This window comes from Alosa alosa, chromosome 8, assembly GCF_017589495.1.
Source record: "Alosa alosa isolate M-15738 ecotype Scorff River chromosome 8, AALO_Geno_1.1, whole genome shotgun sequence".
NCBI classification, from domain to species: Eukaryota; Metazoa; Chordata; class Actinopteri; order Clupeiformes; family Clupeidae; genus Alosa; species Alosa alosa.
In genome coordinates this window covers 3,106,200-3,119,006 of record NC_063196.1, presented here as the reverse complement: position 1 = coordinate 3,119,006, position 12,807 = coordinate 3,106,200, and the positions used below count along the sequence as shown (strand labels likewise).

The 12,807-nt window shown below is 41.3% G+C and overlaps 1 long non-coding RNA gene across 1 annotated transcript; it reads left to right on the top strand.

The window, feature by feature from the left end:
• The first annotated feature begins 5,642 nt into the window (after positions 1–5,642).
• On the top strand, positions 5,643–9,046 carry LOC125299527. Its single transcript, XR_007194384.1, has 4 exons — positions 5,643–5,776; positions 6,571–6,716; positions 7,149–7,238; positions 7,874–9,046. It is a non-coding gene; the product is annotated as an uncharacterized LOC125299527 (long non-coding RNA).
• Positions 9,047–12,807: the final 3,761 nt, after the last annotated feature.

Below are 12,807 nucleotides of genomic sequence, written 5' to 3'. Positions count from 1 at the left end.
CAAATAAAGAAAGTGAATGTGAATGGTTTGACCTTGAAAGACATTCCCATAGAATATCAAGAGCATGTGTTCTCTGCACTAACATTCCATGTATAACCCGTTGGGAGCATATATGGCTGCTGATTCGTTCTCACAGTTTCCATGGAGAAATTGTATTGCGGACAAAAAGTCATTGGAAAGAGGATTGGGACATTGCTGTAATTTCTAAGTACTGACCACAGATGCCATCAGTGGACATGCTCAGTTGAACATGTACTCATATTGTGGTAAGAAACACATTAAGCTGAATGTTCTTCAAATGTCTGTGACGCTTTAATGTGTTTATAAAATGTATCAGCCCTTGTTTAAGAGTGCGCCCTCTCCTCATGCTCTAGACCCGGGAGAGGAGCGCTCACCCACCGCCATTATGGCCAGACATTAGGAATGAAATGGAGGGAAGAGAGGAAGTGTGGAGGAGAGAGAGGCAGCCGATGACGCCTGCTTCACTTAGAGGTTCATTGCTGGGGCGAGTGTTTTTTTTTTTCCTTTTCAGACGGTGTGGAAGGATTGATTGTACTAACCAAATGTTCAAGCCCCGTCAAAAACACACATTTAGATTCTTTCCCCTAGAATGAGAGGGAGGCTATTCTGACATATATTTGTAGAAAGGGTGCACCACATCATCCAGGGCAGTTGTACCATGCGCAAAATTTGGATTCATACAAAGTGTATTTACAAATCCTGTGCGTAATAGTGGTACAATGGTGTTTGACTGGAGAGTAATCCCACACCCTGGAGGGAGGGAGTCTGGATGAGAGGCAGACACAGCAAATCAATAGGGAAAAGGCGGATAAATAGATTTCCGATATAAACATTCCTACTGTAGCTCTGCTATTGACCTGGCCTGTGTAATTTAAGGTGTTGAACATGGAAATGCACTCTCCCAGGTAATGGAGGCATAATTTAATCATATTCCAGATGCTCCTCACTCCTCCCGGCGTTCCTAAGCAACATTTTAATCCAAGGCTAAGCAAGTGTTTTCTCCCTTCACTGACACATTGGAAATAGCATTTTGTCATTCACCTTGGATGGTTTTTAAGCATGATTTGTTGTTAGCAAGGTAAGGTTCTCCACTGTCGTAAATATTTGCTTAACATTTGCTACCATCTAATCCGCTGATTGGCTTTTGATGAACTCGTATTTATGTGCACTTGTTTGTTTGATGGATTCATGGTTTCTCTATTATAGTGTACGAGTTTACTCTCACAATCAACCTCAGTCTTGCCTTTAAATTCTCTTACAACTTCAGCACTCCTGTGGCTGAGTCAACATAAACAAGGCTCTTGTTAATTAGGTGTTTACACACTGAATTTGTGAGTCTGCACACACACATAGACCTCTGTACAGATGTGTATCTGTTTTGCCTCTGTGAACTGGAGCTTGGCTCTCCTAGAAATGAGACTGCAGTTGTGCAGAGTGCAAACCAGTGGGAAAGCTATTAGGTCTGTAGCTCATTGTGCTGCTCCTTGCTGTAGATGGCAGAGATGAGGGGATCATTTGAATTTTAATTCAGATAAATTGGTTCCAGTGGTGCTCGCAAGTGAGCAGCCTTGATTTGAGTGCCATGTGAGTATGAAATATTAACAATGCAAGGAAATGCTTGACTGTGCCTGGCTAATCCAGACTAATAATTGTGACTAGGAAATCATGTTTATCCTGCAGGGAATAGTCCACCCCGCATTACAAGCTGAATTGTAATTCCCCTTGAATGAAATTAAGTCAAAACCTCATTGTGGGCTTTTAAGCATTCCCATTGTGAACACAAGCATGAAAAATCCATTTTATCATTATAGTGAGACAGGCCTTTGATGTAAACAAATACAGCTGACGTAAATGTTTAACAGCAGCATGGCTCCAGTGTCAATTACTTAGCAAGAGGTTAAAAATCAGTGTGGCTTTTTTTTTTTGTCCATTTTGGCCTCGTTCAACAGATGCTTATAACAGAGTCGTATATGTGTTATTATATCGCCCAAATTGTGTCTTCTCCTGTACATGACAAAGGACTGAGACGTACACTGAACCTGTTCCACAAATTTGTTAAACACTGGTCGCCACTGGCCAGTAGAATCCTGCCCAGATATACAGCTATTGCCCACAGGCGGTCTTGTGGTCCATGACGGGAGGGTTGTTTACCTGCGGCGAGGGGATGGGAGGACAGCAGAGGGGAGGGCCCTGGGGGGGGGGGGCAGTGATTTACTCTGGAGGGGGTGCAAGGGTGGCAAGGACTGTAATTAGAGGGGGAGAGAAATTTATCTGGTGTCTGGAGAGGCTGTCCCTGCTGGAGGCCTGGAGGTGCTCTTCTCCTCTGAGCGGCGGGTGATTTACAGAGGAACACTTTGGCCACGGACAGGACAGAGTGGCATACAAGACCTGTGTGGGAGTAGTGAAACATGTCATTATCACCCAGTGGACCCCTGAATGAGTGCAATTTGGACAACAACCAACACTCAAACAACCTCCAACAGCTAAAACTTAAGTCACCTTTTCTGATTTCACTGCACACTAGAATTTATAATAATATAAACATATTTCAGATAGTGCTGACATGTTTTAGTTTTCACCTGGGCTTGGACAGTGTTGGTTAAGTGACTGGTGTTGATGGTCAGTGGTAAAGGCATTTATTTCTGTAAAAAGAGTGTGATCATCGCTCACCAAAATGCAGTTGGGAGTGTATTATTAGACTGGCACACGGACCATTGGCACATTTATTCCTCGGGTCATGCTCAGCCTTGTGTCCTGTCGGGCTATTTGTGATTTGATTTAGATGTGTTCAGGGCCACTTGTCTGTGACAGAGAGGCAGTCTGGCATTGCTTTTGAGCAGAGTGCCTGAAATGCCTCATCAGTGGACGACGAGAAATGAGGAAGAGCATTCAGAGCGACGGCTGGACTCTCAGGGCTATTTGCCGGTGATGGACACACATGCTGAGGCAACCTTGACCTTTACTGTGACATGTTCTAATTTTGTCTGAGAGGTAATTGGGGAGATGATGGATGCCCTGCTCTTTTATTATGTTGATTCATCCACTGAATCCCAAACTGTCTGTCAGGGAAACTTTCTATAATGCTCCATCACCAGCTTTGAATGGAAACGATCCTCTTAAATGGCTTTAATTGATGCTTAGTGTGGACATAAATTATGGACTCGTGACGTGAATTTGTTCAAGCGGTCCCGCTGGATATTACCTGGAAAGTTCTCCCTCCTCACCAAGTGTTGATATGACTCCTAATCTACCTTCACAAAGTTCAAGTTCAGTTTAGCCATTTGGACGGAGCATGTGGTGCTGTGGGCAGATCAATGTGGCCTTTAGCATTTACCATATAGCATCCGTACAGTAGTTTAAGGTGACTCATGCGCTGGGCTGAGATATGAAGGCAGTCCTGCGTGACTCTGAGCCGGACTGACTGGCTGAATTAGCCGAGGCTACTGTGGCAGGCGATGCCGAGGGACGAGCGAGGTTCAGTTGTCTGAATGTGAGATTATTCTGAGCTCCAGAGAAGTGACAGCTGCCTAGGGGCCTGGAGGTTTTGGCTTGCTCTGGCAAATGTCACAGCAACACGGTCCTGCCATGACCGGTGATGAAGATGGGCATCTGGCATCTGGTTCAGTGGTCAGGTAGCCGTGCATTTTCCTGCCCATGAAAGTCAGCTGAATTCACTTATTTTTGTTTCACTTGTGTATTCCCCCCTGATCTCTCTCTCTCTCTGTCTCTCTCTCTCTCTCTCTCTCTCTCTCTCTCTCTCTCTCTCTCTGGCTGATTGATTCACTGTATTCCAGACAGACAGGCTGGTGACCCTCGGTGTAAACTGTCAGAGGTAGAAAGAAAACACTGCCAGCAGAGGTCAGGGGGTGGCTCCATCCTGTGTCACAGAGCCCTGTCCTGTGGAGAGCAGGGATCCAAACTGCCCTTTATTATTATGCACCACTCTGCATCTCTGCATCTCCACCCAGGCGAGGGGACCTCTCCTCAGCCGACCCCTGTCCCTCTGCTCAGGAGCCTGAGTGATGGCCGCCATGGAGGAGTGGTGTGTTTGCATGGACACACTCATGGGCTTCCTCTCCCATACTTACTGTGACGCCCGAGCATAGAAGGGAGTGGGCCAGGATTTAATTATGCGCAGAGAATCCCCATCATTAGGGAGGACTGGCTGATTACACTCCCGCATGTCAGCATGGGAGGGGAAACCGACAGCTGACTGTCAGAGGGAGAGCTGAGATGCTTTGTCATGTCTGCCGTTTCATTATAATCAGCTCGAGAACGGGCTGAGCGGAAAAGTCCCCGGAGAGAAACTAGTCACCAGCGCACACGAGGCAAGCTTACATCACCCTCACACAGCGTTATCACGTGGCTGTCATCATGCAAAACCGCAACGTGCAACTCCATACTTTCAGTGATTTCAACTGTTGAGAGGGATTTTGAAAGTTGCTTCAAACCTTGCCTCTCACCTTACATCCTTCCCCAGATGTCTAATTACAGCAGTTTTGGCCAACATATGGCATTTTCTGAAATTCCCCCTCATTCATTAATTAGCCATGGTTACCACAGCAACCTTCTTGCTTCATCTTTATGCAGATTGGTAGCTGCAGAAGATCCTGGCTGTCACAGAGGATGAACAACATCGCGCCGGGACTGCTTTGAGAAAACTTAGCCAGGGAAGTTTGACAATTACCATCTCCTGTTTCGCTCGCCCGTGGGGCTGATGCAGACTACTGTAGCAGCAGAGACTGTTTGCGTACGTTTTCAGTTACTCTCTCAGCCGGTGTCTGTCTTGTATTTTGTCATCCCTCTAAATTATTCTGTTTTATTGGAGCTTCAAAGACCAGTTAAGTTCTTCAGCTGAAAACAAAACTTCATACGTCATGGCAATACTCAGACGTGCTATGCAGTCGTAGATTCCATTTCCTCTTCCAGATTTCTAAAACCAGATAGTGCAAATAAACTGTTGATGAGATAAGGGGACTCAGCATTTGTGATAATGTCTGTAGTAGACAGGTCATCTGCTGGAAACATTAGGCCTATTTTTTGGTCAAAGTTTTCTCCATGGATTCCTGGTCAGAACCCCTATTGGAACAGATTAAAACTTGGGGCATGTTGAATTTTGTCCAAAAATCCAATATGGCCACCGTATTCCAAAATGGCACATTTTTACACACTTTTTGCTATGCTATGGGGACATTTCCGGTAAAAAATCATTTTAGCAAATAACTGTCCTTTTCTATCAAATACATATTTAACAGAGGTTAACTGATGATTTAAAAAACCTAAGTATTTTTCTAACAATTTTAAATCATTAGAAAAATATAATTTTGTCAGATATTTGTCAAATATCAGAAATCATCAAATTTCCTTCAAACATAAACCTCTTACAGGCTTAAATACAGTTCATAAATTGCACTGTAAAACCCAATGTTGCTTATTTGTTTTCATAACTAATTTTTCCTTTTCAATACAACACAGATTTGTGCAAAAAGTAATTTTAACTTAAAATAATCAATTGAAAACGTCTCAACTACATGGAAGTTCACTCAATGAAAAGGCATGTTATGTTAATAATAAATGTCAAATTGAGTTGACTGATGCCAACTTGTGCAGCATCACGTGTAGCACGTTTTGCGTCTTGCGTCATCATGTAGTGGCTTACTGGCGCGCGTTCTTTCGGTCGGTGCAGAGTGAAATGGATGGAAATTCGTGGAACAACACCACCAGAGACTGAAACCCATCATCGTATTTTTACAAGGTGAGTGTAAATGTTAACTTGCAAGTAATATTTTACATGTTTTACGTTTTTTACTTGATGACATTGTCGTCTGTGTTGCCCCGTTTATTCAAAACGTATCAGCAAAACTTGCTGGCTGAAATTCACAGTATAGCTAACAGCGTAGCAGACCGAGTTAGCTGCCCTAGACATTATTCGTCGACGATTTCGAAAGGAGAAATTATTAAGCCCAGGGCAGGAGACCGTTTATTTAGTTTGCTTGCGGTTAGCTTTCTTTAGGACACGGCTAGCTAGCCCTGAAACATGACGCTCGGTGTACTTCAGAGTGGGATAGCGGGGCTCCTATTCGCCATGTGACCTGCGTTTCAGCCACTTCACACGCTCAACCCTCAACCGATAGGGTCGCCTGCAGTGTTGGCAAAGTTCACACTTCAGTTCAGTTCAGTTCGTTCAAAAGAAAATTAACGAATTCACGTTCATATTTCACCAATTCAGTTTTAAAACTAGTTCATGTTTAGTTCATTAACAGTTTTGTTTAGAAGCCGAGGAACTCTGGGAGTCAGTTCAAGTTCTTTAGTTAAAAATATGTTAAGTTCAGTTCAAAGTTAATAGAAAAATGAATTAGTTCATGCTCAACACTGGTCGCCTTCTAGTAGAAAGCATGGGGGTAATAGTGCTATTTTGTTGTTTGCTTGAGGAAAATAGCTGTGTTAAGCAACAATTGCTAATATCTGCTGTCATGAAGACTTTAAAATGATAAATATCAGTGCTATTGAATCCCTCGGCTTGTTATTTGCTTCTTTTATGCCTACTAGATTGAAGCCGAGTTTGCTCGCCTCACCACTGTTGACCTGAAAGGCTGTCTCTTTGCTGGCCTTGACAAGTCTGCAGAGGTTTATTGATCTCTACAGAGCCAAGTGTGGTGGAGCTGAAGAAACTGTTGACAACACTGGATAGTGATGTAAGTAGGCTTGTGTGATATTTTAAACAATATGTTTTTCTGTTTAAACAAAAGTTATTATAGTAAATATTACTACATGGTGTTGGTTCAGTAACAGGGTCTTCCCAGTTCCTGTCTTTTTTCCTGTCCTCTCTTTAATAAACAGCAAACATATTTTCACACAGGTCAATGGTGTCATCCAACCAGAAAAAAAAAACGCTTTATCAGTTTCAAATTGATAGTTTTCTGCTTTCTTTGTTTCATGACTTATAATTGCACTTGTTTATCCTGTATCTGTGTCTCTCTGGTTGGATGAAATTGGTATATTAGGAACATAGAGCTACAGAATTTAACACTTTCACACACACACACTTTATTTACTGTTAAATACTCTCTTCTGATGCTATCTGATTGAAGCTGTTCCATTGATTGTGTATTGTCAATTGTTTTTAGTGTTCCAACCAATGGAAAAGGACCATCGTGCTGATGGGGCTCCCCGACTACCTCAAAGATGTTGCGTCCAACTTTTACAAGAAAGTTCAGGTATATTTTATATTTTGTCAATGCAGATCACCCCCATTCTTATGGATTTACCCTTACATGTACATATCCTGTATTTTAGGACCTAAACAGCAGGTTGGGACCAATCAGGAGTAAATAGCCCTATAGCGCTAACCGCTCCAACATGTGTGTATGTCCATACCAGCATGGCCTCAATGTCATTGTCCAGGCTTCACATAACTTCTGTGGCACATAAATTAACTCAGTAGCCGGCTTTAGGTTGTTGAGCCCAGTGGCCTAACGTTTTGGGTGGGCCAGAATTCAGGGGTCTATAGCCCCAAGTGGCACCAGTTAGCGCTCGCACCTAAAGGTGCGAAAGGAATTAGCCTTCGCACGGCCTGGCTAGCTTGGCTTTGGCCCTACGATCTGAAGGGGGCTAATGAAAGCACTGCTCATTTCACACTGGGTGTTATTTGTTTTTTGTTTTTTTAATAATAGCCTTTAAAAATAGGTTTTTAAGTACTCAATAGCTCACATTGTGCTTTTAAAAAAATATATATATTTTTTTTTTAAATCAATATTGTGAAGTGTTGTGATCTTGCAGGTCAGCCGTTTTGGCCACAACAACAGAATCAATGAAGGTTTATTTTATCACATGTTTGTCCATTTTTTTTTAGGCCACAGTTGCTGAGGAGGACATGACGAGAGGAATGACTGTGGGCATCCTCGTGGTGGCAGACGGGAATGATACTGTTGGTTTCGCTGTGGTCATTGAGGAAGAAATCATCCTTCCGTCGCTCAGTGATTTTCCAACGGCTGTGGCACTTCTGATGGGTCTGCTCTATGCACTGAACATTGAATACCCCAAAGACACAAGGTACACATTTGAAGTCATTCAGAAGGTGCTCATGGACATTGGTGGAGGCCATTGCACTGCGTTGGTTCATGGCTTGAGAAACAGACTCTTGAGGAAAACCATGTAAGCTTAAAGCAGAGTTTAAGCTTTGCCCAAATGTGAACAAAATGTGAACTTGATTGAGAAATGGACTCTTTGTTATTTTTGTTAGATGTCTTATACATTGTGTACTGTTTGGGGGACACAATAACACACACGGTATGGATTTATTTGGGGGACACAGTAACACACGGTGTGGATTTATTTGGGGGACACAGTAACACACTCGGTGTGTTTATTTTGGGGACAGGGTAACACACTCGTGTGTGTTCATTTTGAAAGACAGTAAAACACACAGTATGGATTTATTTGGGGGAAGGGAACACAAACTGGGGTTTTATCCACAGTGTGTATGTGATCAATCTTGTTATTTGTGATGCACTTTTTTATTCTTTGGTTAATTGCTCTATTATTTGTAACTGGCTGCACATTGTTTAATGCCAAAACATTTGTTTAAGAGGTCATCAAAATGGGAAAATTGCCTTAAATGTCTATAACTTACAATGCAAGATACATTTTAGTATTGGTGATTGCCTAAATAGGATGCATTAAATAATGGACACCTAGTGAGATGGTACAAATGTTCCATTTTTATGACATCATGTGTTGGTACTGTTTTAAAGGAGTAGCTCACTCAAAAATGACTTATTTTCTATCACTTACACACCTCAGGAAGCCTTCAATTCATTTATTTTTTTATTTTTGTTGCATTCCTTATTGAGACAAAAATGTGAGTCTTCACTCTTTAATCAAATTATTGGCTCAATAATGCAAAAACAAACAATCTTCATGAATTCAAGCCTTCATGGGGTGTGTAACTGATAGAAAATAAGTATTTGTTCCAAAAAGTTATTGTATTTACTCATCTGTTTTTATTAAAGAGGCTTGAGTTAGATCTCAGTGTTTTTGGTTTATGAAGCTATATCTTCAATAAAACAAGAAACATATTGGGCAGTATTAATTGTTAACTTGTATTAGATGTGTGGGGTGAGAACTACATTACATTTAAGTAGTTGGTGTATGTAACTCACTAGCATTGCAGTGAAATCATCCAAAGGCTTAAGTAGCTTAAGGATAAGTTATATCAACTAAAGCTACCAAGTGATGAAGTTATATCAACTAAAGGTATCAAGTGCTGACGTTAAATCAACTCAAGGTTTCAAGTTATATCAACTAAGGATATTAAGTGGTGAAGTTATGTCAACTAAAGTAATCAAGTTATATTAACTAAAGATATCAAGTGCTGAAGTTAAATGAACTAAAGATATCAAGTTATATCAACTAAAGCTATCTAGCATATCTATCTAGCTATCTACAAACTAGGGTTAAGTTGAGTCAAATAGCATGTTTTATTTGACTTAACTCCATTGTCTTTGTTGTCGTAACATAAAATTCTTTCGCAGCATGGTTACATAAATATTTAAGTTCAAACAGCAAGTTGGGTTTTACAGTGTGGGTACCTTAACTTAAAAAGATTAAAACATATGGCATTAAGACATTTTCCCAAAAACTCAATATAAATTCAATAAAATCCCCAAAAATGGCTAGATATATTGTTACTATTATTATATTAAGCTATATAGAGCAGCTATAGAAAACCATTTTCAACTTTCACGTCTCTTCTCAATCCTCCACCAGTTACTCAGCTACTTCACTGTCAGCAGATGACTTTGCAACATTTTTACTGAAAGTTGCAGAAAGTGCCAAGTTTGATGAGTCCATTAGGAGCTGTGCGCTGTGAATTGTTGCACTCTTTCTCTCCTCCTGATGAAGAAGAGGTTTCTCTACTGCTTCAGCAAAGCCATCCAACAACATCTTCCTTCTTTTAAACAGGCAAGGATTAAGTCTTTGCTAACAAAAAGTACACTTCATACAATTGATGAAGAACTACAGACCTGTCTCCCTTCTTCCTTTCTTGTTGGCTTTGGAGGAAGTGTTCTTCAAGCAAGTCTATGACTTCCTGTATCAGAACAACCTGCTAGACCGTATGCAGTCTGGTTTCAAGAGTGGTCATTCTACTGAAATTGCTCTTGTCTGTGACTGAAGCATTTAGAGTAGCTAATGTAACCTATGTGGTTCAGCCCTGCACACGCCCAGACTCAAACCTGTAAAACAGTAGCACCTCAAATCAGGAGTCTGCTCAGTCATCAGTATGCAGCCTTTGATACTGTAAACCATGACAATTTCCTTTCTACACTGTCTGAACTGGGAATTTCTGGGAAAGATCTTGACTGGTTTGAATCCTACCATAAAGGGCATTCTTTCAGTGTGTCTTGTATCAAAATATCATGACCTCACCACAGGTGTGGCTTAAGGATCAGTATTATGGCACTATTTACACCATTCCTTGGGTGAGACAATTCGCTCCCATGGATTTGACTATCACTGCTATGCGGACGACTTTACCTGTCTTTACCACCTGAGGACTCCCATCAGATTTCTGCATGCCTGATATTTCAGTCTGGATGACAGACCAACACCTTTAACTTAATCTCTGAAAAACTGAGCGTTTGGTGTTTCCAGCTAAAACAGCTATTCCCCAACAGATTACCATCCAGCTTGACTCCTCTAGACAGTCTGACCCCAACTAGATTGGCACGTAACTTTGGCGTCATAATTAATGACCAACTTAATTTCTTTGAGTATGTAGCCTGAATTGCAAAATCATGTTTTGTCCATTACAACATTAGGAAGATCAGATCTTATCTGATACAAGATTCCACACAACTTCTTGTGCAGGCCATGGGTATCTCTAAACTGGACTATTGTATTTTACTGTTAGCTGGCCTGCCTGATTGTGTAGTAAACTCGTTGCAAATGATTCAGAATGCTGCAGCACGCCTGGGGCCTCATGTACAAAGACTTGCGTGGATTTCATACTAAAACATTGCATATGTGCAAACCTGAAAAGTAGCGTACGCAGAAAAAAATCCTGATGTATGAAACTGCGTACGCAGCATTCCATGCAGCTTTTCTTTGTACATCCCAATTAACATGAAATTAAGCGCACATGCACGAGCATTACACTCCACCCTCTCTCCTCCCTCAATCACACTCATTTTAATATGCTAACTAGAAGGCCACTCAAGAGCGCAGACCTCCGCGAAGACAAAATAGCCAATCCCGCAATATTAAGAACAATGAAAACTCATTTGTGGATCCATTCATACTCGAACCTGCTCCAAAGTTTAATAATTGAAATCATCAAATTAATAAAAAAAAGTATCTCCAGCGAATGCGAGATTGAAGGGTTTATCCGACGAAATGGCAAGAATCTTACGTCTTTATCATCTGTAATTAATAACAAAACAAAAAAAACAACAGTAGTGGCAGAGCGTAGCAGTGGCAGAATTATTGGTCAGTCTGGAGGTAGGTGACAGGGTTACATAACTGGGTTTGATGCATTTGAACCATTACAACACAACTGCATTAATTAAAAAAAAAAACATTAAATCAATCGTGTCCAAGGCTACCACACATCGCGCACTCGAGGTGGAATAAACAAAGTTGATCCAGGCCACATCGCCACAACATTACGATTTCTGGATCATATCCCTATATTTGCACACAAGTGTGACAACAATAATGCGAATGCTTACTCGAGGAAAGTCAAAGTATGCAGTCAATCACACTAAGGGAAATAGCTTATATCCGTGCTTATTAGTCAGCCTATCTATTCTATCTATATGTGTAGACTGTAGGCTATAGGTTTCACACTCCCTTTTAATTCGTATCCTCTAATAAGTCTACAGTTGTCATTAGATAGGTTGTTGCATAACTTAGTAGAATTTGAGCATGTTGCATGTCTATTTATATAGAAACATAGGCCTACTTTCGTAGTGTTACTGTAATGTGACAACACTTTCTAATGATTAGGTACGCTGCCACCACCTTTTCTTAAACCGGTAAGGTCCGGTTGTCGTCTCCAAGATTCCACACAAGACACGCACACAGCAATGATTATAAAGAAGCAGCAAATATTTTTATTATTAACAATATCTCATAAAATACTAGATTGAGGCGAATCTGGGGAATAAGGGAACGTTAACCAATCTATGGAGCACCAAGCCAATAGCTACCAGAAGTATCACACAATATTGCACACACCCACAAGGTCCACAAGGGATAAATAAGCTATACGCTTATACAAATAAATAGGCTACATTAACACACCTCAATTCATAAATGACCATCAAGCTCAGTAACAAAAACACAGCAGACCACTAATAACTAATCAGGCTATGGCTTAAATATTCTATACATTTTTAAAACATTCCCTATAAACCCACCAATGATATCCCTGCTCTCCTCTTCAAATGGGTTCCCAAGTTCTTGTATCACCTTTACAAGGCACTGAACATCCCTAGCAAATTTCACTTGGACACTTGGGCTTTGATCATGGTGATGCCTAATTCAGGCCACTCTGATGTGCCTCTTCAAATTCTTGGATAACCCTAACCACTTCAGGCCCAGCAACCATCCACCACCGCAGTGCACTAGGATTGCCTAGCAAGCCAACGGTTCCACCATCCCCCTTCATACAGGCATTATTCTGCTCATGGGCTTGATCACTCTCTTTTGTCTTCTGCACAACAAAATTGCCAGCCAAGAACTCCTTGTAAACTTGTGGATGCTTGGTGGGGAGCTCTGCCATGT